The sequence below is a fragment of the Podarcis erhardii genome (assembly GCF_964252035.2).
Source record: "Podarcis erhardii genome assembly, chromosome: 6".
Lineage (NCBI taxonomy): Eukaryota > Metazoa > Chordata > Lepidosauria > Squamata > Lacertidae > Podarcis > Podarcis erhardii.
Genome location: NC_138510.1, coordinates 85,339,714 through 85,364,442, shown reverse-complemented (window position 1 = coordinate 85,364,442; position 24,729 = coordinate 85,339,714). Strand labels below are relative to the sequence as shown.

The following is a 24,729-nucleotide window of genomic DNA, read 5'->3' as shown; positions in this document are numbered from 1 at the left end:
TGGCTCGCTACGTTGCTGGTTGTGATGTCTGCCGGCGCGCCAAGGGTCCTACCGGGCGACCCCCCGGCCTACTTCAGCCATTGCCAGTTCCACCGCGCCCTTGGCACACGGTTTCGTTGGACTTTGTAGTGGACTTACCCCCGTCTCGTGGCTGTACCTGCCTTCTAGTGTTCTCCGACCATTTCACCAAGATGGTGCACTGCACCCCCTGCCCATCTGTACCCACAGCCAAGGAAACCGCTCAGCTGTACCTTCAGCATGTCTTCCGCCTGCATGGCCTACCAGAGCGCGTGGTGTCCGACCGGGGCGTTCAGTTCACATCCCGGTTCTGGCGAGCATTACACCAGACCCTCGGGACAGAGGTCTGCCTCTCGTCAGCCTACCACCCACAGACCGATGGCCAGACGGAACGGGCGAACGCGGTGCTGGAGCAGTACCTCCGGTGTTACTGCAGCTACCAGCAGGATGACTGGATCGACCACCTGGCATTGGCGGAGTTCGCCTACAACAACGCGGTGAATGCGTCCACCCAACAGACCCCGTTCCAGGCCAGTTACGGTTATCATCCACGGCTGTTTCCAGATGTGCTGCCGGCATCCGCGGTCCCGGCGGTGACGGAGTGGCTTCAAGAGCTCCAGTCCCAGCAACAGCTTTTGGTGGAGCAACTGCACCAGGCCAAGGAAGCGTACAAAGCCCAGGCCGACCGCCACCGCCAGGTGGGGCCGGAACTTCGCGTCGGTGACCTGGTTTGGCTCTCCACTCGCCACCTCCACCCCTCTCGACCTTCGCGGAAGTTGGACGCCCGCTTCACCGGCCCGTTCCCTATCGTGGACCAAGTCTCTCCTGTAGCATTCCGTCTCCGGTTACCCGCAACCCTGAAGGTTCACCCGGTCTTCCACAGGTCCCTGCTGAGTCCGGTGGCCCCACCCGACGAGTTCCACCCGAACCGTCCCCGTCCGCAGCCAGTGTTGGTTCAGGGAGAGCCTGAGTATGAGGTGGAACGCATCCTGGACTCCCGATACCGCAGGGGAAAGCTGCAGTATCTCATTGACTGGAAGGGGTATGGACCGGAGGACCGTTCCTGGGAACCAGCGGCCAACGTCCACGCACCTGCCTGCCTCCGAGAGTTCCATGCGACGTACCCCGGCAAGCCGGGTCCGGACCCTCGGTTGAGGGGGGGGCCTGGGAGGGGGGATGGTGTGATGGCCTGGGATTCCGATTCAGAGGATGAACCAGAGGAATCCCAGCCTGCACAGGAGTCCCCGCCTCCAGGGCCGGCTGAACTGGGGCAAGGCCTAGATGCTGAAGAGCCTGCACCTGTGACAGAGCATCAGGAGCTGGCCCCAGGTGAAGCCCTTCTGGCCCCAGAGGGGCTTGACGACTCAGTGGCCACAGGTGAGCCTCCTCCAGGGCCCAGTAACCCTTCGGCCTCTCCTGATCTGCAGAGGCTTAGGGCAGAGAGGCGAAGGGAACTGGTTGCCCCCAGGAGGAGTGCTCGCCTTAAGGCCAGAGGAGGCGGGGCTCCTGGGGGCCGGGACCGCCCCCGGCCTTAGAAGAGGATAAAAGCCCAGTCAGCCTGGCCCCAGGTTGCGGGAGCAACGTCGTTGTTGGCTTTGGACCTTCCTGTGTTCCTGATCCCTGCTTGGCCTCCTGTTCCTGACTATCCGGTGTTCCAGTTCCCAGCTCGGCCTCCTGTTCCAGCGTACCTGTTCCCCGCCCGGCTCCCCGTCTTGGACCTCGCCCCTCTTCGTGTGGACTCTGCTTACACCCACGGTACCTTCCCCCGGGACCAGCACAGTTTGCTCCCGCCACACCCGCACTCCCCCTTCGTTGGGGTGCGTTCGGGAAAAGCCAGAGGCCATGGCTGACCAGGCGGCTGCGCTGGTGGCATTGGCCCAGGAAAACCAGGCCTTGACTCACACCGTTCAGCAGCTAAGCGATGTGGTTGCGGCGCTTCAGCAGCGGTTGGAAGCCTTTCCAGATCCTGGGGCCGACGCCCTAGCTCCAGGCAAGTACCCAGTGGCCTTGCCAGAGAAATTTGATGGGACCCAGGCCAGTTTTCCCATGTTCCTCGCCCAGGCCAAGTTGTACATTCAGGGGCGAGCCCGGAACTTCCCTGACGACCGCACCAAGGTGCATTTTTTAATCAGTTTGTTAAAGGACCAGGCGGCCAAGTGGGCTTTGCCACTGCTCCGGCAAGACTCTCCTTTGCTAACGGACTATGTGGGGTTTTGTAACCACTTAGAGACTGCGTTTGGTAACCCACTGAAGGAGAGCCAAGCCAATCGGGCGATTCGTCGGTTGAGACAGGACAAGTCCACAGCTGCCGCCTACGCCACAGAATTTCGGCTGTTGGCACAAGACTTGTCTTGGAATGACTCTGCACTACAGGACCAGTATCTTGAGGGACTGTCGGACGAGATACTAGACCAGTTGGCCATGATGGATCGTCCCACCACACTGGATACCCTCATTCAGCGGAGCCTGCAGATAGATGATCGGTTGGAGGACCGTCGCCAGACCCGGGACCGCCAGCACTCCCGACTCCTGGCGCCAGTCCTTCCCAGCAGGTCCACGCCCACAGCCGAGTTGCCAGTCGAGCCAACGCCGTTCGGGGCTGCGCGACCTCGGCTCTCCCCCTCGGAGAAGTCGCGGCGTCGGGAGGGGAACCTGTGCCTTTACTGCGGTGGGAGTGGACATTACGTCCGTTCCTGTCCCGAGAAGCTACCAGTCGCAGGGAAACCGCCAACCTCGGTAGCCGAAGGCCCTAGCAACGTGGGGTCCCAAACCATGCAAGAAGGGCCCTCACCAGTAGAATTGCGACATCTCATGGTACCGGTGCGTCTCTACCCTCCAGGTGGGCCCTGGATTCTTACCCACGCTTTGGTAGATTCGGGGGCAACCCGCTCCTATATGGACGCTGCCTTTGCCGCTCATCATCAGGTGCCACTTCAGAACAAGCCAGAACCGGTACAGGTGGAGGCAATTGACGGACGGCTCCTGCGTTCGGGTGCCATCACTCGGGAGACCCAGCCCTTGGTCCTGTGTCTCCAGCAGCACCGGGAGGTGCGAACCTTGGACATTGCCTCCATGCCCCGGTTCCCCCTGGTGCTCGGAATGGACTGGCTAGAGGCTCACAACGTTCAGATTGACTGGGTCAAACGGACCGTACACTTCCCAGATCCATGTTCCCATGCTCAGTCGCAGATGCTAGCGGCCGCACCCACGGAGGAGGCAGCACCCACGCTCCCAGCCGTGTACCGGGACTACCAAGACGTGTTCGAGGAACGGGGGGCAGACCAGCTGCCGCCGCATCGGTCTTTTGACTGCGGCATAGACCTCCAGCCCGGAGCGCCCCTACCGGTGAGTCGCTTATACTCTCTAACAGAGCCAGAGCGCGAGGCTTTGCAGGACTTCTTGCGCAAGAACCTGGAGCGTGGGTTCATTAGGCCTTCCACCTCGCCTACTGCGGCACCAGTGCTCTTTGTTAAGAAGAAATGTGGGGAACTCCGTCCTTGCCATGATTACCGAGCCCTGAACAAAATCACCATCCCAGACCGGTACCCCTTGCCCCTTATTTCGGAGTTGCTGGAGCGGGTGCAAGGGGCACAGGTGTTCACCAAGCTGGACCTCCGGGGGGCCTACAACTTGATTCGGATCCGAGCCGGGGATGAGTGGAAGACAGCGTTTGGGACCCGGTACGGGCAGTTCGAATACTTGGTTATGCCTTTTGGTTTATGCAACGCGCCTGCTGTGTTCCAACGCTACATCAACCACGTGTTCCAGGATCTGTTAGACAAGTACGTGGTGGTGTACTTGGATGACATACTGGTTTACTCCCGTGACCCGGCTCGCCATGAGGGACATGTCCGGACCGTGCTGCAGCGCTTGCGTGAGCACCGTTTGTACGCAAAGCTCAGCAAGTGCGAGTTCCATCAGCGGACTGTGGACTTCCTTGGTCACCGGCTCTCTCCAGATGGGGTGCAGATGGACCCTGGGAAGGTGGCAGCGGTTCGAGAATGGGCGGCACCCCGGAACCGCAAGGACCTACAGCGTTTCCTGGGGTTCGCCAACTACTACCGGACCTTCATCGCAGATTATGCTCATCGCACCACCCCGTTGACCCGGCTACTGCGCCCAAAGACGCCGTTTTCCTGGGACGAGGAGGCAGAGGAGGCGTTCCAGGGGTTGAAGGCCTGTTTCCAGAGGGCGCCGATCTTACAACATCCTGACCCCTCTCGACCCTTTGTGGTGGAGACCGACGCCTCCAGTACGGCTCTCGGTGCCGTCTTGTCTCAACAGAATGGACCTGAAGCACCACTCTTGCCCTGTGCCTTCTATTCCCGCCAGCTCCTACCAGCGGAGCGTAACTATACTGTGTGGGAGCGGGAACTACTGGCCATCAAGGTGGCCTTTGAGGTCTGGCGCCACCATCTTGAGGGGGCACGACATCCGGTGGAGGTGAGAACCGACCACCGGAATCTGGAGTACCTCCAGACCACCCGCAAGCTGAACCAAAGACAGATCCGGTGGGCGTTGTTCTTTTCCCGGTTCCAGTTCCGGATCCGCTATATCCCTAGCTCTCAGAACCAGAAGGCAGATGCCCTGTCCCGGAAACCTGAAGACAACGCAGACACGGTACAGCAAGCAGAACCCACCACGATCCTACCTCCAGCTGCGTTCCTGGCCACCCAGGAGGCGGAACCACTGCAGGCTCGGGTGCGGGAACAGCAGCGGGTCGACGCTTGGGCCCAGGAACGACTCCGGGAGCTGGCTGAAGGGTCCAGCCCACAGTGTCCGGGGCTGGTCCTGCATCAGGGCCTTCTGCTGCACCACGGCCGTCTGTACATCCCGCCAGGGCCACTGCGGCTGGAGGTTCTCCGGATGGCCCATGATGCCCCAGCAGCGGGGCACTTTGGACGGTATCGGACCACCCATCTGGTCAGTCGTGAGTTTTGGTGGCCCCGCCTGAAGGCCGACGTGGCTCGCTACGTTGCTGGTTGTGATGTCTGCCGGCGCGCCAAGGGTCCTACCGGGCGACCCCCCGGCCTACTTCAGCCATTGCCAGTTCCACCGCGCCCTTGGCACACGGTTTCGTTGGACTTTGTAGTGGACTTACCCCCGTCTCGTGGCTGTACCTGCCTTCTAGTGTTCTCCGACCATTTCACCAAGATGGTGCACTGCACCCCCTGCCCATCTGTACCCACAGCCAAGGAAACCGCTCAGCTGTACCTTCAGCATGTCTTCCGCCTGCATGGCCTACCAGAGCGCGTGGTGTCCGACCGGGGCGTTCAGTTCACATCCCGGTTCTGGCGAGCATTACACCAGACCCTCGGGACAGAGGTCTGCCTCTCGTCAGCCTACCACCCACAGACCGATGGCCAGACGGAACGGGCGAACGCGGTGCTGGAGCAGTACCTCCGGTGTTACTGCAGCTACCAGCAGGATGACTGGATCGACCACCTGGCATTGGCGGAGTTCGCCTACAACAACGCGGTGAATGCGTCCACCCAACAGACCCCGTTCCAGGCCAGTTACGGTTATCATCCACGGCTGTTTCCAGATGTGCTGCCGGCATCCGCGGTCCCGGCGGTGACGGAGTGGCTTCAAGAGCTCCAGTCCCAGCAACAGCTTTTGGTGGAGCAACTGCACCAGGCCAAGGAAGCGTACAAAGCCCAGGCCGACCGCCACCGCCAGGTGGGGCCGGAACTTCGCGTCGGTGACCTGGTTTGGCTCTCCACTCGCCACCTCCACCCCTCTCGACCTTCGCGGAAGTTGGACGCCCGCTTCACCGGCCCGTTCCCTATCGTGGACCAAGTCTCTCCTGTAGCATTCCGTCTCCGGTTACCCGCAACCCTGAAGGTTCACCCGGTCTTCCACAGGTCCCTGCTGAGTCCGGTGGCCCCACCCGACGAGTTCCACCCGAACCGTCCCCGTCCGCAGCCAGTGTTGGTTCAGGGAGAGCCTGAGTATGAGGTGGAACGCATCCTGGACTCCCGATACCGCAGGGGAAAGCTGCAGTATCTCATTGACTGGAAGGGGTATGGACCGGAGGACCGTTCCTGGGAACCAGCGGCCAACGTCCACGCACCTGCCTGCCTCCGAGAGTTCCATGCGACGTACCCCGGCAAGCCGGGTCCGGACCCTCGGTTGAGGGGGGGGCCTGGGAGGGGGGATGGTGTGATGGCCTGGGATTCCGATTCAGAGGATGAACCAGAGGAATCCCAGCCTGCACAGGAGTCCCCGCCTCCAGGGCCGGCTGAACTGGGGCAAGGCCTAGATGCTGAAGAGCCTGCACCTGTGACAGAGCATCAGGAGCTGGCCCCAGGTGAAGCCCTTCTGGCCCCAGAGGGGCTTGACGACTCAGTGGCCACAGGTGAGCCTCCTCCAGGGCCCAGTAACCCTTCGGCCTCTCCTGATCTGCAGAGGCTTAGGGCAGAGAGGCGAAGGGAACTGGTTGCCCCCAGGAGGAGTGCTCGCCTTAAGGCCAGAGGAGGCGGGGCTCCTGGGGGCCGGGACCGCCCCCGGCCTTAGAAGAGGATAAAAGCCCAGTCAGCCTGGCCCCAGGTTGCGGGAGCAACGTCGTTGTTGGCTTTGGACCTTCCTGTGTTCCTGATCCCTGCTTGGCCTCCTGTTCCTGACTATCCGGTGTTCCAGTTCCCAGCTCGGCCTCCTGTTCCAGCGTACCTGTTCCCCGCCCGGCTCCCCGTCTTGGACCTCGCCCCTCTTCGTGTGGACTCTGCTTACACCCACGGTACCTTCCCCCGGGACCAGCACATATAGCCTCATTCAGTGGCGTAGTGTGGGGGGTGCGGGGGGGCCCGGCCGCACCAGGCGCAACATCTGGGGGGGCGCTCGCCGCCTCCGGAGTCGCCGAAGAGCCTCGGGCGCAGGCTGTAGCAGAGCCCCATGTCTCGCGGAACCAACGAGCTGTGCGCGCGTCCGGGTTGAAGGCATCCGGCAGGCAGCGGCTCTCAGCACTCGCCGTGGTCCCCACGCGTCAGGACCGCGGAGGGCGCGCCAGGCAGCCCCTCCTCACAGCCCCGCCGCCGCCGCTGCTGCTGCAGCTGTTGGGCCATGTTGCATTTTCCTCGCCTCTCTGCCCTCCTCCTCCTCCGGGCAAGCGGCGTCATTTGGGCGGCAGCACCAGCGGCAACTCGCCTCAGATCACCTGACACAGACCCGCCGCCGCCGCCATGGCTACCTTACCATAAATACCCCAGCCCAGACAGCAGCAAGAAGAAGCTGGCAGCGGCGGCAGGTTAGGGGTTAGGGGCGCAACTTACTTGCCTTGACCCGGGTTAGGGGGCGCAAATTACTTGCCTTGCCCCGGGTGCTGACAACCCACGCTATGCCGCTGGCCTCACTGGCAGCATATCTCTTCTTTCTCGTATCCAAAAATGCAAGAAGGGCTTTTACACTTGCCAGACGCTCGGCTCTGGCCTCGCTGGTCCTGGAAGGACCCTTTTAAAAAGTCCCATATGCTCAAAGACTTTGCGCCTGTTCATTGGGGGAGATAGGAAGCCCAGAGCACTTGTTCTTTAGATGTCCTTTTATGAAGAGGCACATAGTAGTAAGACCATTGATCCCCTACTGGTGAGGCTCGCTGACCTCCCGGAAAAGCAAAAATCTGACCTTTTCCTGTTAGGCAAAGATCATAAGATGACCCCGATGGTCGCCAGATTCTGTGCACAGATCTGTAGGCGCAGACCATCCCCCAACCCAAATTAGTTCGTTAAGAAAATCCCTAAACTCGGTTCCATGGGTGACTCTGAGTCATCTCTCTGCGGTAGCTTATCTTAGTTTTAAGTGTCTATACGCTTATTGCATTTATAAATTTTAAATTTATTGTTGTACATTGTTTTAAATGTTTGTTTTCCTTCTGGGATTGTACCCCCAAGTGTGTTTTATAAGCTGGTCTCCGACTGTAATAAATTATCTATTTAATTGATTGCACCAGATTGATGGATAAAGGTAAAGGGTAAAGGGACCCCTGGTCGTTACGTCCAGTCGTGGGGTTCCGGCGCTCATCTCACTTTATTGGCTGAAGAAGCCAGCATACAGCTTCCGGGTCATGTGGCGAGCATGACTAAGCTGCTTCTGGCGAACCAGAGCAGTGCACGGAAATGCTGTTTACCTTCCCGCTGGAAGCACTTTGACGTGCTTTTGAACTGCTAGGTTGACAGGAGCAGGGACCGAGCAACAGGAGCTCACCCGTCGTGGGGATTCGAACCGCCGACCTTCTGATTGGCAAGTCCTAGGCTCTGTGGTTTAACCCACAGCACCACCCACATCCTTTGATTGATGGATACACCATATCAATTAATAATATTATTAGCAGCACCAGAGTAGTGGTCATGAGAGTGAGCTGCAGTTCGAATCAAACCTTTGTCAAGAATTCACAAGGTGATTTTCACAAGTATGCACACCACAAGTTTTAAGCCTCACCTCCCAAGAATCCTGGGAACTGTAGTTTGTTAAGGGTGCTTGAAATTATAACTCTGTGGTGGGCAAACTAAAGTTCTCAGTATTTCAAGGGGGTGCATGTGTGTGCTTTAAATGTGCTTTTATGATTTATGCACAGCCTTAGCCTCAGTCCTTTGTCCGCCACGTGGCAATAATAACACAAGGCTACCTTATAGGGTTGTTGTAAGACGTAGAGTGCTTAGAACACCCCAGAAGTATTATGTAACTGTTGGCCTGCAACAATGGGGAAAGTTTATCCTTTACTTGCCAGGCAATGGGAGGGGGGAGAACTCTACATGAACTATGTCCTCCAAAAGCTATTTTTATACTGAATGTCTTTCATTTTACGGCTTCACGTGGCAAGTCAGAGGGCTGAACGACTCAAGCCCTGACACTGATAAATTAGAATCCCATGTGAGCTGCCTCTTGGACAGACAATTAAATATGAACTAATCTTCTTCTTCTTTTGTTTCCATCGGCAAAGAGGAAATGAGTCAGGCTCAACTGTCAAGTCATTAGCCAATAAGTAACACCAAGGGAACAGCTTGGTCTTCTTAAGAAGCCTGAGACTGTCGGCTACAGAAGTTGTAGTGACGGTGAGGAGAGGCTTAGATTTGCCTTCAAAATATGAGCAGACCTGAGACAGTCTCTCAAAGGTGTAGAAGACCTGGAGGGAATCAGCACGTAGAAGTAAACACTAAGCTGAATCACTGGTCAAGGACGAGGGAGGAGGAAAGAAGCTTTGCTGCAGTACTCTAAAAGAGAAGCAGTAGTTTTTTCCCACCTAAAAAATGTTTAGGGGTTACAGTGGTATCTCTGGTTATGTAGTTTATTCGTTCCGGAGGTCCGTTCTTAACCTGAAGCACCACTTTAGCTAATGGGGCCTCCCACTGCTGCCATGCAATTTCTGTTCTCATCCTGAAGCAAAGTTCTTAACCCGAGGTACTATTTCTGGGTTAGCTGAGTCTATAACCTGAAGTGTATGTAACCCGAGGTACCACTGTATCTCATTTTGACTCAAGAAAATCACCATTTTATAGTTCAAATTGGTGAAAATAAATACAGTAAATGGAGAAAAGTACAAAGATTCGCAAAATGTTTAGGGGTATGCGTACTCCGAGCACTGAAGAGAAGTATGGATTTAGGAATCAGGCTGAAGGCCTCTGGGAATCCCAAGCAGGCTGAAAGTTTATTTCACTCAGTTCCTGTTTATTGTACCATGGTACCTCGGGTTAAGAACTTAATTGGTTCTGGAGGTCCGTTCTTAACCTGAAACTGTACTTAACCTGAAGCACCACTTTAGCTAATGGGGCCTCCCGCTGCCGCCGCACCGCCAGAGCACGATTTCTGTTCTCATCCTGAAGCAAAGTTCTTAACCCAAGGTACTATTTCTGGGTTAGTGGACTCTGTAACCTGAAGCATCTGTAACCTGAAGTGTCTGTAACCCGAGGTACCACTGTACTCAGGTCCTGTTTGCAGGCTTCCTGTAGAGGCCACTGTGAGTGAGAATGGGATACAGGACTACGCGGGCTATTGGTGTGACCCAGTGAATATATTCTTAGGAACGGGTCCCCTCCGTGGCTGTTAAATTATGGAAGCTGCCTGGGAGTTAAATACACTGAGCTTGCAACTTATGCACATTTGTTGATGTTATTATTTATTTATTTATTTATTTATTTATTATTAAATTTCTACACCATTCAAAGATCACAGGGCAGTAGAACTTGTGCATGTTCAGCTTTATGTGCATGGCAAAAGACTATTTTTAAAATGGAAAAGGGGTTGGGGTTCCAGGAAAAATGACTTTGGCAATCGCACCCGCCATTGAACCCAGTGGGTTTTGACCCTGGGTGATTTTTACTTTAGGTGTGATCCCTAGAACGTAACCTCCACTGACCACAGTGTTTCTACACATACGGACACTTATGGTGTTTCTCCCCTCTTTACCAGGTGGTAGGAAATTCCGGAACATACTTTTACAGTCACCCCGACACTTTTTCCAAGCAGTGGGGAGATAACTGGGGATCTGTAGATAGTGCTAGCATCTCAAAAATACAGAACAAGAGAAACGTGCCTCAAGGATTCCAAAATGAGGAAGTGTTTTATTGCAAACACACCTGATGCATCTGGGCATGATTGCATAATTCCAAAATAAAAATATAAAATTAAAACATATCTATATCTATCTAATTATTTATCTATATCTATCCACCTGTCTCACTACCTTGCATTAATATTTCTAATCTTCAATCTATTACCTACTGTTGTAAGATTTGGGGGTGGGCAGGTGTGATAGATATGTTATCTTTGGGTCCCTTCCAAGCCTGTGGTTTTATATCTCTAGAATGGGGTCCTGTAGTCTTCTTTGGCAATACTCATAGCTAGTAAGATTGTCTTCCATGAACACGGTTTTAACAGTGAGTCCTTAAGTGACTATGGAGGCCAATTCTGGATCCATACGTCCTTCCACAGTGGGGACACAGGTTTCCAGACAGGAGTTGATCACCTTGAGGGTTTGCCAGGAGTTCGAGTGTCTTCAAAGCCCATGACACCTTGGGTAAAGGCTGTTTTCCAACTGGAGAGCTCGCAGGCCAGTGTTTCCTAGTTATCAGTGCTTATACTACATTTTTTAAAATTTGCCTTGAGAGCATCTTTATTTATTTATTTATTTATTTTTATTAAAGAGTTTCTTGATTTACAGAAGTGTTTGCAATCTCTCTCTCTCTCTCTCTCTCTCTCCCTCCCTCCCTCCCTCCCTCCCTCCCTCCCTCTTATCCCCCCCCCATGTAACATTTTTACAAATCAGTTTCATTTGTTGAGACATTAGGAAGAAAAGGGGGAAAGAGGTGGAGGTGGGGAAGATGGGTGGGGGTGGGGTCAGGTGGCGATGTTTCTGTTTTACTTCTTGAGAGCGTCTTTAAACCTCTTCTGTTGCTTCTGCCTTAGTCAGGTAGAAGCAACTGCTAAGGTGGTCAGACCAGCCTCCTTCTTATGCTAATGGCCTTCAGCAATCCTGTTGTGCATCATTTTGCAAGACTAAAAAGAGTTGCTCAAGTACTGTAGGTTGCCATAGAAACAAATAGCTTGTGATGCTTCTTGAAGAAGAGGCCAGGCATTGCCCTTTCACCTGGCTGGAGGTGATATCATCTTGAGTGTAGGAGAACAATAGGTCCCTGGCCAGTCTTGTCTAGTCTCACCTGGAATTGGGAAGTAACAGAGAGGCTTGACTTGCTGTCTGTAATGAGTCTCCAAATATGGTCACATCCATACTGTATGTTTAAAGTGCTCTGTTACCATTTTAAGAGTCTTGGCTCCCCCAAAGAATCCTGGGAACTGTAGATTGTTATGGGTCTCCTAGCAACTCTTAGTACCTTAATATCTCTTAGCGGTACATCAGTGCTTTAAAAGTATGGTGTGGATGTACTTTGGGGGCCTCGCTAGAAGCCTAATAGGGGTGGGGGTGCAATATCTTTTGGGGTGCTGACGCTGTGATCCCTTCCCCCTTATGCTCAGCCTGTATATATCTGTAAATGAAACTGCATAGCACAAAGACACCGCGGTCTCCAGTGACTTTCAACCCAAGGAAACCAAGCCCAATGTATGTATGCGCCACATAACAGTACACAGGGTTGCAGCCCAAGCATTGCTGGTGTGGGAGAAATTCACTATCACCACCACCTCCCGCACCACTGGGAAACCTGTCCTGAGGGTTACATAAGCTATCTCGGTGCATTTTTTCTCTGATTCCATTCTCCTGCTGTAGTTCCCCTCCTCCCTAAAGCATCCCATACCTTCAGGGAATCCGATCCCCCTCCCTCATGGCTGGCAACCAGAAATGGGAAAACAAGAAGTTCTTACCAAGGTTTTTATTTCAATATTCACAGAGCTAGACATATGATACTGCCTCTTGGATAATGGCGTTGCTCCAAGTAAAGTCCCACCCCCTCCGTCTCTTCTATCATATGTCATCCCTGCTTTCTGCCTCTGAGCTTTCTGTTCTCCTACTTTCCATACCAGCCGGGTTCTGGGAGAAGGGGGGGAGGTCTGGCATGTTTTCCAAAGACACTGAGTCTGTCAGCTGTCTCTCCCCTGGTGATGCTTCTTCTTCCTCCTGATCCTCTCCCAATATTTCCCAGCTTCTCCCCTCTGCAGCCTCTGAACTATGACCTTCTGCAAACCACTGTTCTAAATCTATACTGTCTCCCTCTTCTCTGGGAAGTGGAGGGGGGTCTCCACCATTCCTCCTCAGCCCAGTCCCTGACACTTAGCCCTCAGGAGAAGCGTTGGGGGATCACAGGAGAAAGCAGTCGGAAGGATGGTGTAATACTACCTACTGCTGATACTAAGAATAAGATTTTTTCTTGGGAGAAAAGCAATGACAAACCTAGACAGCATCTTAAAAAGCAGAGACATCACCTTGCCGACAAAGTTCCGTATAGTTAAAGCTATGGTGTTCCCAGTAGTGATGTATGGAAGTGAGAGCTGGACCATAAAGAAGGCTGATCACCGAAGAATTGATGCTTTTGAATTATGGTGCTGGAGGAGACTCTTGAGAGTCCCATGGACTGCAAGAAGAACAAGCCTATGCATTCTTAAGGAAATCAGCCCTGAGTGCTCACTGGAAGGACAGATCCTGAAGCTGAGGCTCCAATACTTTGGCCACCTTATGAGAATAGAAGACTCCCTGGGAAAGACCCTGATGCTGGGAAAGATTGAGGACACAAGGAGAAGGGGATGACAGGGGATGAGATGGTTGGACAGTGTTCTCGAAGCTACTAACATGAGTTTGACCAAACTGTGGGAGGCAGTGGAAGACAGGAGTGTCTGGTGTGCTCTGGTCCATGGGGTCACAAAGAGTCGGACATGACTAAACAATAACAACATACCCCACCTATCTGCCTGGGTGTGGCCATGGGGTTGGCTAAATTGGATGCTGATATAATAAGAATCTGTTCACAGACTCCATCCACACTTGCTTGAACACAGCACTTTCCACTCTTAGACTCACTCTTCCAACCTTATTTTTCTCTACTATCACAAGACCTGGCCGACAAAATCCTAACTGCTCACATGACTTCTCCATATCACTTGGCAAACTTAGCTTGTGACGTAAACGGCGCACTCCTTATTATCTCTGTGATGGTAAGCCACCACTAACATCAGGACCCCTTGATTACTTTACAATCCCACTGCTTGTATAAGGACTCTATCTCCTCGGCTTAACACCCGCCACCAGTTCTCTGCCACGTCACTAAACACTTTCATCCTTGCGATGGTGTCCTGCCATTGGAACAAGGAGCCTGCTTCCCCACATTAAGAGCCACACTGGAGAAATACTGTGGTATTTTAAAAAAAACCATGGGTTCAAAAATAAAAACAGTGTCTCCTTGTCCACCAGTCCCACCAGTAGAGCAGAAGCAAAGGTTGAGGTGCAGGCCAATGAAGTTTTCTATTCCATCTTCACTCCCAACAACTTGCTTTGGGGTTTCTGTTGCTATAAAAAGGGAAGAAGGAAAAAACCCATTGTTATCTCAGAATCAGACCACAAGACCTGAGGTTTAATGATGGCCAATTAAGTGATTTTCTTTGCTTGGCCATTTGGGTTGTGAGAGCAACATTTGGCTTTCAAATATACCCACTGAAAACGCAGCCATTAAAGTGAATAAACAGAGGAGCCTTGATGGGTGGGAGATGAATCTAGCGAATACCTAGGAGGCAATAGGAATGGCACCTTAATCCTTGGTTGATGGTTTCATGTTGCAGCTGGCCTGGAGCATCTATTGTTGCAATCGCTTCAGCTAGGACAATAGGAGTTGCATACCTGCACGTATTTATCTAAGGTTACACCTCAGTCCCCTGGGAAACCTTATCTTCTTTATGTGAATCAGTGTCACAAGAGCCATTCTATGGAATAAGACCACTACCACTTGGATTTACCTAGCAATTTGAAAGAACCTTCAGAGCAGTGATCCTTGTAACCATCATTTAAGCCTTACGCTTTAAGGCATAGGTCAATATTATTACACTCTGTCCCATATTGTGGTTAGAAGCTACCTTCTACTGACAGTTCACTGACCCCCCTGAACCCTGTATTGCGTCCTTTTTAATCAGCAGGAGGTCACCAAGGTTTAGGCAGAGGTATTTCTTAGCACTGTGATCAGTTTTCCTGGGGATAACAGGTTTTCATGGGGGGGGGGGCTTGCCATCATTTTTATTTGGTTTTACAAATATAAATTTATAACAATACCAAATGCACATCCGTATGTAGAAATTTCTCTGAATCTCGAGACCTCCTAAAATCCATGGGTCTTATTGTCAACATTTTCAACTGCATATTATTTCATAATCTATATTTTATACCTGTCCATATTGTCCAAAGTATTTGTTACATTACAAGTGATATTAAAATCCTGCTAATGTTTTCATCTGCTTACAGTGGTCTCCTAAATAAATTATAATCCCCCCCCCATTCTTTCTTGAAGTTTTTGTCTTAGTTCCTGAGCTTTCCGGTCAGTTTTACCATTTCAGCATAGTCCATCAGCTTAGTTTGCCATTCCTCTCTGGTAGAGATTCTTTCTGCTTTCCATCTCTGGGCTAAGAACATCTGTACAGCTGTTGTCACATACATAAAAAGTCTTTTCTGCTCCTTTGGGATGTTGAAACCTATAATTCCTAATAAAAAAGCTTCTGTTTTTTGTTACAAAAGTTACACTGGTACCTCGGGTTACAGACGCTTCAGGTTACAGACTCCGCTAACCCAGAAATAGTACCTCGGGTTAAGAACTTTGCTTCAGGATGAAAACAGAAATCGCACGGCAGCAGCGGGAGGCCGTATTAGCTAAAGTGGTACCTCAGGTTAAGAACAGTCTCAGGTTAAGAACGGACCTCCAGAACCAATAAAGTTCTTAACCCGAGGTACCACTGTATGCTAAACATTTTTTTTCAATTCAGTATATATCATTTCCCAGAAGGATTTTATTACCTTTCAGGACCATCACATATGGTAAAAGGTTTGAATCTGAGCCCATCTGCGCACGGTGCTTGCAGTCTGGTCCATGGAACAATCACCTATAAGGGGAGAGAGAGAGAGCAGCTGTAAGGCCACCATACTGAGATCGTGGTTGCGGAGAACATTTTCTGTGCCTCAGACTGTCATCTGTGGGTCACATTCAATCCCTGTGCTGCATGTGCTTGTTCAGAATTTCAAATGGTTATCAAAGGTACATTCAGATACCAATTCTTGGTCCTATGGTTGGGACATGAGAGAGGGCCTTCTCGGTTAGCATCTCATGAAAAAAGAGACATTCGTTCTGTGTTGGCTAGACAACTGCTCCATACTTGCGGCCTTTTAAAGAGCAGTAAAGCATAATCTGTTGTTTTTGTCCATGGAGTTTTCTTGGCAGGATATGGGAGTGGCTTGGCAGTTCCTGCTCCAGGTGAATCACGTTTAGTCAAAACTCTCCATTATGACCAGTATGTCTTGGGTGGCCCTGCACGGCATAGCTCATAGCTTCTCTGAGTTATTCAAGCCCCTTCATCATGACAAGGCAGTGTTCCATGAAGGAGATAATCTGTTGTTTTTGTCCATGGAGCTTTCCCAGATTGAGGGCACAAGGAAAAGGGGACGACAGAGATGGTTGGACAGTGTTCTTGAAGCTACAAACATGAGTTTGACCAAACTGTGGGAGGCAGTGGAAGACAGGAGTGCCTGACATGCTCTGGTCCATGGGCTCACAAAGAGTCGGACACGACTAAACGGCTAAGCAACAAAGCATAATCTAGTTAGTTGCTTATTCTATATTTATAATAATAATCCCATGGTGCTTTCTGAAAACGAAATCCACCCATGTAAGGCTGTGAATTTGATAAGAAAGTGAGCATGAGAATGAGATGATGCTTAATTATTTTATTTTAGCACAGGTGTGCAGGTTTGCTGTACTTGTTCATGCACTCAGACAGACCATTGCATGCCCTCCGACATTTTTCTGATGAAAATATTCATAATGATGATGGTGATTTTATTTATATCCTGCCCATCTGACTGAGTTTCCCTAGCCACTCTGGACAGCTTCCAACATGTCTGAAAGCATAATTAAACATTAAACATAAAAAACAAAATCCCTATACAGGGCTGCCTTCAGATGTCTTCTAAAGGCTATATCTCCTTGGCTCTGGGGTTGCTTACACCCTCTGCATACACCCTCCAACATTTCTTTGATAAAAATAGGGATGTCCTACCATACTCTCCAACACTTCTCCAATGAAAATAGGGACGTCCTAAGGAAAAGTGGGACATTCCGGGATCAAATCAGAAACCAGGGTGGCTTCTGTAAATCTGGGACTGTCCCTGGAAAATAGGGGCACTTGGAGGGTCTGCCATTGGCCCACTTCTGCTGACTGGCAGAAGTTCTCAAGAGGTTCAGGAAGGAGGTTTTCCCAACCCATCAGGGAGATGACAAGGACTGAACGCTGAACCCTTGGCACATGCTACTCCCTGAGCCATGGCTCTTCGCACAACAGGCAGCAGTAAGACACAGCTAAGAATAAAACCAGGCCATTGCTGCTAAATTTAGAGCGTTATCTTATCAGGCAGGTAGTAAAGTCTACTAACCCAGAGTACGCAAACTGATGCAATTAGTCAGAGCTGAACCTTCAGCCAAAACACAAACCCAAGAGAAAGTGCTGTGAAAAATGCCAAGGAATCGGGTTAGTTCTCCCACCTCAGACCATTCAGAATGAACACTGAGATCTTTCTCATTGAGTATCAGGGTCTTATCGGAATGGGTTAATCTTGGAGAGATTTGCCATTACTAAATTAAGTCTAGTTCAGCACTCTATTTCTCATTACAGCACACAAATGGGAACATCAGAAGATCAGCCAAGCCAAGGATCGATCTAGGCCAGGCATGTCCAAAGTCCATTTGGGGGCTAATCCAGCCTGCTGGTTGGTTTAATCCAGCCCCTGTGGCAGTTTATTTCCTGGGGTAAAATCCTAAAAGAAAAGAAAAGGAAAGGAAAAACTCAACAACTTTGGGGTAAAATCCTAAAAACAGCTCAACAACTTCAATCCTAAAAAAAGGTGAACAACTTTGGTTGGCCCTTTGGTTGGCCCTCACGGTCCTTCACTTCATCAAATCTGGCCGTATTTGAAAAAACTGATCTAAGCCAATGTGCTGTTTGCCACAGTGGCTAACCAAATGCCTCTTGGTCACATCGGAGAGTACTGAACTTTGTTCTGCTCATGCCTAAACCACCCCCTAATGCAAGGGACACGGGTGGCACTGTGGGTTAAACCGCAGAGCCTAGGACTTGCCGATCAGAAGGTAGATGGTTCGAATCCCCGCAACGGGGTGAACTCCCGTTACTCGGTCCCTGCTCCTGCCAACCTAGCAGTTCGAAAGCACATCAAAGTGCAAGTAGATAAATAGGTACTGCTCTGGCGGGAAGGTAAATGGCATTTCCGTGCGCTGCTCTGGTTCACCAGAAGCGGCTTAGTCATGCTGGCCAAATGACCCAGAAGCTGTACGCCGGCTCCCTCGGCCAATAAAGCGAGATGAGCACTGCAACCCCAGAGTTGGTCACAACTGGACCTAATGGTCAGGGGTCCCTTTACCCTTTACCTTTAATGCTTTATAGAATTCCACCCAAGATCCCAGTCTTCCCCACTATGGTAAGAAGCACTGTACTTATATTAAATAAGATTTTTCTATTTAAATTAGATTAGCACATGCACTTTTGTTTGTTTATTTTTTGTAAATCAGAGTTCTCTTGGGTCCTCTTTTCAGGTGATGCCTAGGTGCCGATCTCAGTATACTTTTTAATTGGGAAAATGTTCACAGTCTTAGCCCTCAAACTTCCATTTAGCGCAATGCTTTCTAAAGTGGGGTGTGTGGATGCTGTTTGGTCCCTCAATGTCTTATTGGGGGGGGGGCAGTAATTCTAAATGAGAAGGCTAGAAATGATGGACAGAAATTTCCTTGAAAGACTTCATGCCTACAAATACAAGCTTCCCCAGCAGTATACCAGGTGCGTAAAGTAAAAGGTAAAGGACCCCTGGATGGTTAAGTCCAGTCAAAGGCGACTATGGGGTTGCGGCGCTCATCTTGCTTTCAGGCCGAGGGAGCTGCGGTTTGTTCACAGAAACCTTTCTGGGTCATGTGGCCAGCAGGACTAAACCGCTTCTGGCGCAACAGGACAACATGATGGAAACCAGAGCACACGGAAACGCCGTTTACCTTCCCACCGGAGCGGTACCTATTTATCTACTTGCACTGGCATGCTTTCAAACTGCTAGGTTGGCAGGAGCTGCGGCAGAGCAAGGGGAGCTCGCCCCATCACAGGGATTCGAACTGCCGACCTTCTGATCAGCAAGCCCAAGAGGCTCAGTGGTTTAGACTACAGCACCACCCCACAGGTGTGTGCCATGCCATACAGTCAGATGTTTATACGGAGGCAGTCAGGAAGACTGTTCAATGGCAGAAAACTCTCTCCAGTTTTACCTCAGAAGCCTAGCTTTGTATCCATCCATAGCCCTTTCTTGTTGCAACCAACTTGGGCTGCTTTGTGTCCCATATCACCTCTCCCTCTTCAAACAATTCTCACATCGCAGTCATCATTTACTTGTACAACTATGTCTGATAGCTTTCCCCCTTGGACTTGCCCTTTTCAAGTGATTCATTCAGCAACGTCACTGTCTCACGATGCTGTCAATGTCAATGCAATGTCATAAAAACCACCTTGGAATTTAAGCAAAGGGAAACACACATGGAAAGCAAACTAGGAGAAATACAGGAGCAAATGGATAGTAAAATAGAAAGCGCTGTAGGTGAACTTTCGAAAAAAATACAAGATTTGACAGTTAAATCAAAAATAATTGAAGACTCTAATAAAAAAACACAAAAAGATTTGAGGGGCCAAAAGAAAGAAACAGAAAAGCTAAAGGAAGAAGTAAAAAACCTAAATAAAACCCAAGATCAATTATGGGACAATTTAGCTATGACAGAGATGCGTCAAAAGTATCTTAATCTAAAATTTAGAGGGATCGCCGAAGAAGTAAATGGAAACATAAGAGAAAAAATAGTTCAGGAACTCGCAAAATGGTTGGAGATGAAAGAAGAACAAGTAGCAGACACAATAGAGAATGCGTTCAGAATAAGAGGAAAACCGCAACAAATCAAATAAAAAAAACTACCTGGAGATTGTTTAGTAATATTCAATTCCATTGAAATGAAAAATATAATATTAAGAAATAGCTTTAAAAGAAAGTTAATGATCGGAGACCGTCCAATTACCATTTTTAAAGAAATTCCAGTTAGGATTCTGTGCAAAAGGGAAGGATACAGACAGCTAACAAGTGTGCTGAAGAGAAACGCAATACAGTACAAATGGGAATTCCCAGAGGGGGTTTCCTTCTACCATAAAAATAAAAAATTCAAGTTGTCTGATATCCTTGAAGCAGAAAAGTTCCTGAGAAGGTACGAAAAAGATCTGGGTAAAGAAGAAACAAGACTGCGAGGAGGTGATTTAGATAGAGAGGGGAGGGGGGGAGAGGAGGGAGCGGAGTCGAGGGGGAGGGGGAGGAGTCAGAGGAGGAAACGGATGACAGAAGATCGGAGGAGGAAGAGGAGGGAGAAGACAGAGAGTCCAACAGAAAGAGAAATACTAGACTTTAAAATAGAATTTAGGATAAAGTGTACTTAGTTATAATTTGAGATGACTCTCAAGTTTCTTTCGTGGAATGTGAATGGCTTTAACGATAAGTCCAAGAGAAATAAATTTGAAAAAATTATAAAGAATAAAAACATTGATGTCATTTGTTGCCAAGAAACCCATGTTGCCAAAAACCACAAGCATATTCTAATAAACAAGAAGTTGGGAATAGAATTCATCAACTCAGACTCAATGAAAAAAAGAGGGGTGGTAATTTATGTGAAAGAAAAACTAGAACCCAAACAAATCTGTAAGGATGAAGAAGGAAGAATCCTAGGAGTACAAATTAACTATCAGGGAGAAAAAATAAATGTGGTTACAGTATATGCCCCAAACTCAAACAGACTAGAGTTTTTTAAAAAACTGGAGCAATTTTTATTGGACTTAGATAATAATAAATTGGTCTTACTCGGAGACTTTAATGGAGTATCGACACCAGAACTAGATAGAAGCGCAAGAAAAAAGAATTTAAACCAAGGGAAATTACCGAAATCTTTCAATGACTTGGAGGAAAATTTGGACCTAATAGACATATGGAGATATAAAAACCCTATGATAAAACAATTCACCCACTTCTCTGAACCACACCAGAGCTGGAGTAGGTTAGATCAGATATGGATCTCAAGAGAATTAATAATAAGAGTGGCGAAATGTGAGATCCAGCCTAGAACTCTGTCGGACCATAGCCCAATAATATTACAACTAAAGGGGAAGACCCAGGGGCTGTACGGATGGAGAATGAATGATTACCTATTCGAAAAAGAAGAAGTGATTGGAAAAGCTAAAACTGCCATAAAAGACTACTTTGACCTAAATATTAACAAGGGGACAGATATAGATATAGTGTGGGATGCCAGTAAAGCAGTGTTAAGAGGTCTCCTGATACAGCAGAATACCCAAAGAAAAAGAGCCAAAGAACAAAAAAAAGAAGATTTAATTAAACAAATGAGAGAATGTGAGAAAAATATGATAAGAAACCCTAATAATGATGGCTACAAGCAACAATATAAGATGCTCCAAACACAATACTCAATATTAATAAGTCAAGAGGTGGAATGGGGAATTAAACTAATGAAACAAAAGTTCTTCGAATCAGCAAATAAAACTGGAAAGTTCCTGGCGTGGCAACTGAGAAAAAGGAGAAAACTCAGTTTCATTAATAAAATAAAAGTTGATGAACAAGTCCTGGAGGACCCTAATGAAATAAAAAAGAACTTCCTTAAATTCTATGAAAATTTATACAAAAAAGAAGAAGAAGATTTAATAGGTATAGGAAAATATTTAGAAGAAAATAGCCCCAACAATATATCGGAAGATGAAAGAAACAACTTAAATACACTCATAAAAGCAGAGGAAATTCGAGAGGCAATTAAGAGAATGAAACTGGGGAAAGCCCCAGGCCCAGATGGGTTATCTGCCAAGTATTACAAGACCCTAGAGGAATATATAACACCGGTACTATGTGAGGTAATGAATGCGATATTAAGAGGAGGAAAAACGCCAACATCCTGGAAAGAAGCATACATCACGTTGATTCCGAAATCAGATTCAGATAAACTTAGCATTAAGAATTACAGACCAATTTCATTATTGAATAATGATTATAAGATCTTTGCTGACATAATGGCACATCGACTTAAAAAGTGTTTAACTAATCTTATCCACACTGACCAGGCTGGCTTTCTACCCAACAGACAAATAAAAGACAACATAAGACATACAATAGATATCATTGAATATTTAGAATGCCACAATGAAATACCAGCAGTTTTAATGTTTGTTGATGCCGAAAAGGCTTTTGATAATGTTTCCTGGGGTTTTCTGATAAAATGTTTGGAAAAGTCAGGGATAGTGGGCACATTCCTGGAAGGAATTAAAGCAATTTATACACAACAAAGTGCTAGATTGATTATCAATAACAACCTGACAGAACCGTTTGAAATAGCGAAAGGTACCTGACAGGGATGCCCTCTGTCACCGTTACTGTTTATTATGGTGTTAGAGATAATCACTAAAAAAGATAAGGAAAAAGATAAGGAAAACCCCAGAGATTCGTGGCATAAAAAGATACTAAAAAGATAAGGAAAACCCCAGAGATTCGTGGCATAAAAATCGGAGTGAAAGAATATAAACTGAAAACATATGCAGATGATCTTATGTTGTCGCTGGAAGATCCAAAAAAGAGTGTTGGCAAGGTGTTAGAGCTACTAAAATTATCTGGATTTAAATTGAACAGAGAAAAAACCAAAATAATGACTAAAAACCTGGAAAAAGAGATAAAAAACGACCTGGAAATTCAAACTGGGATTAAAACAGCCAAAAAAGTAAAATATCTTGGAATCTGGTTAACTATGAAGAATATAAATCTGATCGAAAATAATTATAAGAACACATGGAAAGAAATAACAAAGGATTTGGATACGTGGAACAGAATACAACTCTCTTGGTTGGGGAGAATGGCAGCGATTAAAATGAACCTATTACCAAAACTACTTTTTTTATTCCAAAATATACCGATAATCAGGGGAACCTCACTATTTAAAGACTGGCAGAGACTACTATCCAAATTCATCTGGCAAGGGAAAAGACCAAGAATTAAATTCAAACTGCTCACAGATCAAAAAGACAGGGGTGGACTCGCGGTTCCAAATTTAAAGCTATATTATGAGGCGGCATGCCTCTGCTGGGTGAAAGAATGGATTCTCATTAAAAACAGAGATTTGTTAGACCTAGAGGGATTTAATTTGAGATTTGGTTGGCATGCCTACTTATGGCGGGACAAGGGAAGGGTACACAAAGGTTTTTCTAACCATATTTTTAGGGGGCCACTGCTAGAAGTGTGGGAAAGGAATAAAAAATTGTTGGAACAGAAAACCCCCTGGTGGTTATCACCAATTGATATCCTTACAATAAAAAAGACAAACATCGAGGCGAAAAGATGGACATATGAAGATCTATTGACCAAAACAGAGTTCGGGTGGAAAATTAGACCATATGAAGAAATAAAAAATAAGTTGACTGGTTGGATCCAATATCACCAAATTAACTCTATGTGGATGGAAGATAAAAAGATTGGAATAAGTGAGAAGAAATCCAGATTCCAGATCGAAATAATAGAAGGCAAAACAAAACTATTATCAAAAATGTACAACCAGCTACTTGAGTGGGACACCAAAGATGAGGAAGTAAAGGAGGTTATGGTGAAGTGGGCAGTGGATTTAGGATATAACATAGAGTTTGACAGGTGGAAGGCATTATGGTGTAAAGGCATGAGCTTTTCGGCATGTACAACACTTAAGGAAAACATGTACAAGATGATGTACAGATGGTATATAACACCTGTAAAACTGGAAAAAATTTACAAAACAGGTGATAAAATGTGTTGGAAATGCAAGAGAAAGGAGGGTAATTTCATTCATATGTGGTGGTCGTGTGGGATACTCAAAAAATTTTGGGAATCTATCTATAATGAATTAAAAAAAATCTTTAAATACACCTTTAGTAAAAAACCAGAAGCCTTCCTGTTGGGGATAATTGGTGAAGAAATTAAAAAGGAAGATAAAACTTTTTTTCAATACGCAACAGTGGCCGCCAGAATCCTTATAGCACAGTATTGGAAAACATCAAAGACCCCAACGATAAAAGAGTGGCAATCCAAATTATTCGATTATTTACAACTGACAAAATTGACACAGAAAATAAGGAACCAAAAAAGTACAAAATTTAATAATGAATGGAATAAATTCAGGATATACATGGAAACAGAGATAAAGGGAAATTAAAATGTTGATAATAAATACATATGTATACGTAAAAATCACAGTAGGTATGACACAATGCTTACTACGAAAAATTTTCTTTATTATGAAAAGATACTGCAGATAGATAAATAAGATAACTTTTTCCGAAATCGAAATAAAGGGAAGTCAATCAGTGTTACTGTTTTTTTTTTTTTAATAATATTTATTAAGAGTTTCCAATTATAACAATATATATTAAAAAAAAAATCCAAATTTAAGATCTTATTTTCCGTAACATCTTTCCAGGACTTCCCCTCCCCTCCCCCTCTTATATTCCAATTCTTACAAATAAATTCAGCAATTTATTATCCCAAATTTTAACCTTATTATCATTAACCCAATTTAAAAATATTTTCCCATCTCCTAAGATCGACCTATTCCCTTCCGCGCGTTCCCCCCTTTAATATACATAATAGATTAAAATATAATAAAATAAAATATGATTTTGCAGCCTTTGGATTCCAAATTTCCCTCCCCCTTTTCCTGGTTGCGTTCCCCATATTGATCAACATCTGATGTCTTCCTGGAGCTCCCACATTTATTTAAACCATAGTCCTTTACCAGTCTTCTTTAATTTTAAATGTCCAATCTTGGAAGGAGTCTATCTCAAAAAGGCCCATTTTTTCCATCCAGATTTTTATATACTTGGGAGTAAAACTCCAATTTTATTTCTTAAACCTTTCAAATCTGGATGTCCCAAATGTTCCCACTTCCAACTTTGTCCAATTCTTATTATTCTTGTTGTTCTTGTTAA

General features: G+C 47.6%; 1 long non-coding RNA gene across 1 annotated transcript in view; it reads right to left on the bottom strand.

Moving 5' to 3' along the window:
- Nucleotides 1-24,729, bottom strand: part of LOC309344027 — a 347,184-nt gene that overhangs the window by 14,081 nt on the left and 308,374 nt on the right. The window contains exon 2 of the long non-coding RNA XR_014157555.1: nt 9,358-9,482. This is a non-coding gene — a long non-coding RNA (uncharacterized lncRNA). The remainder of the gene's footprint in view (nt 1-9,357; nt 9,483-24,729) is intronic.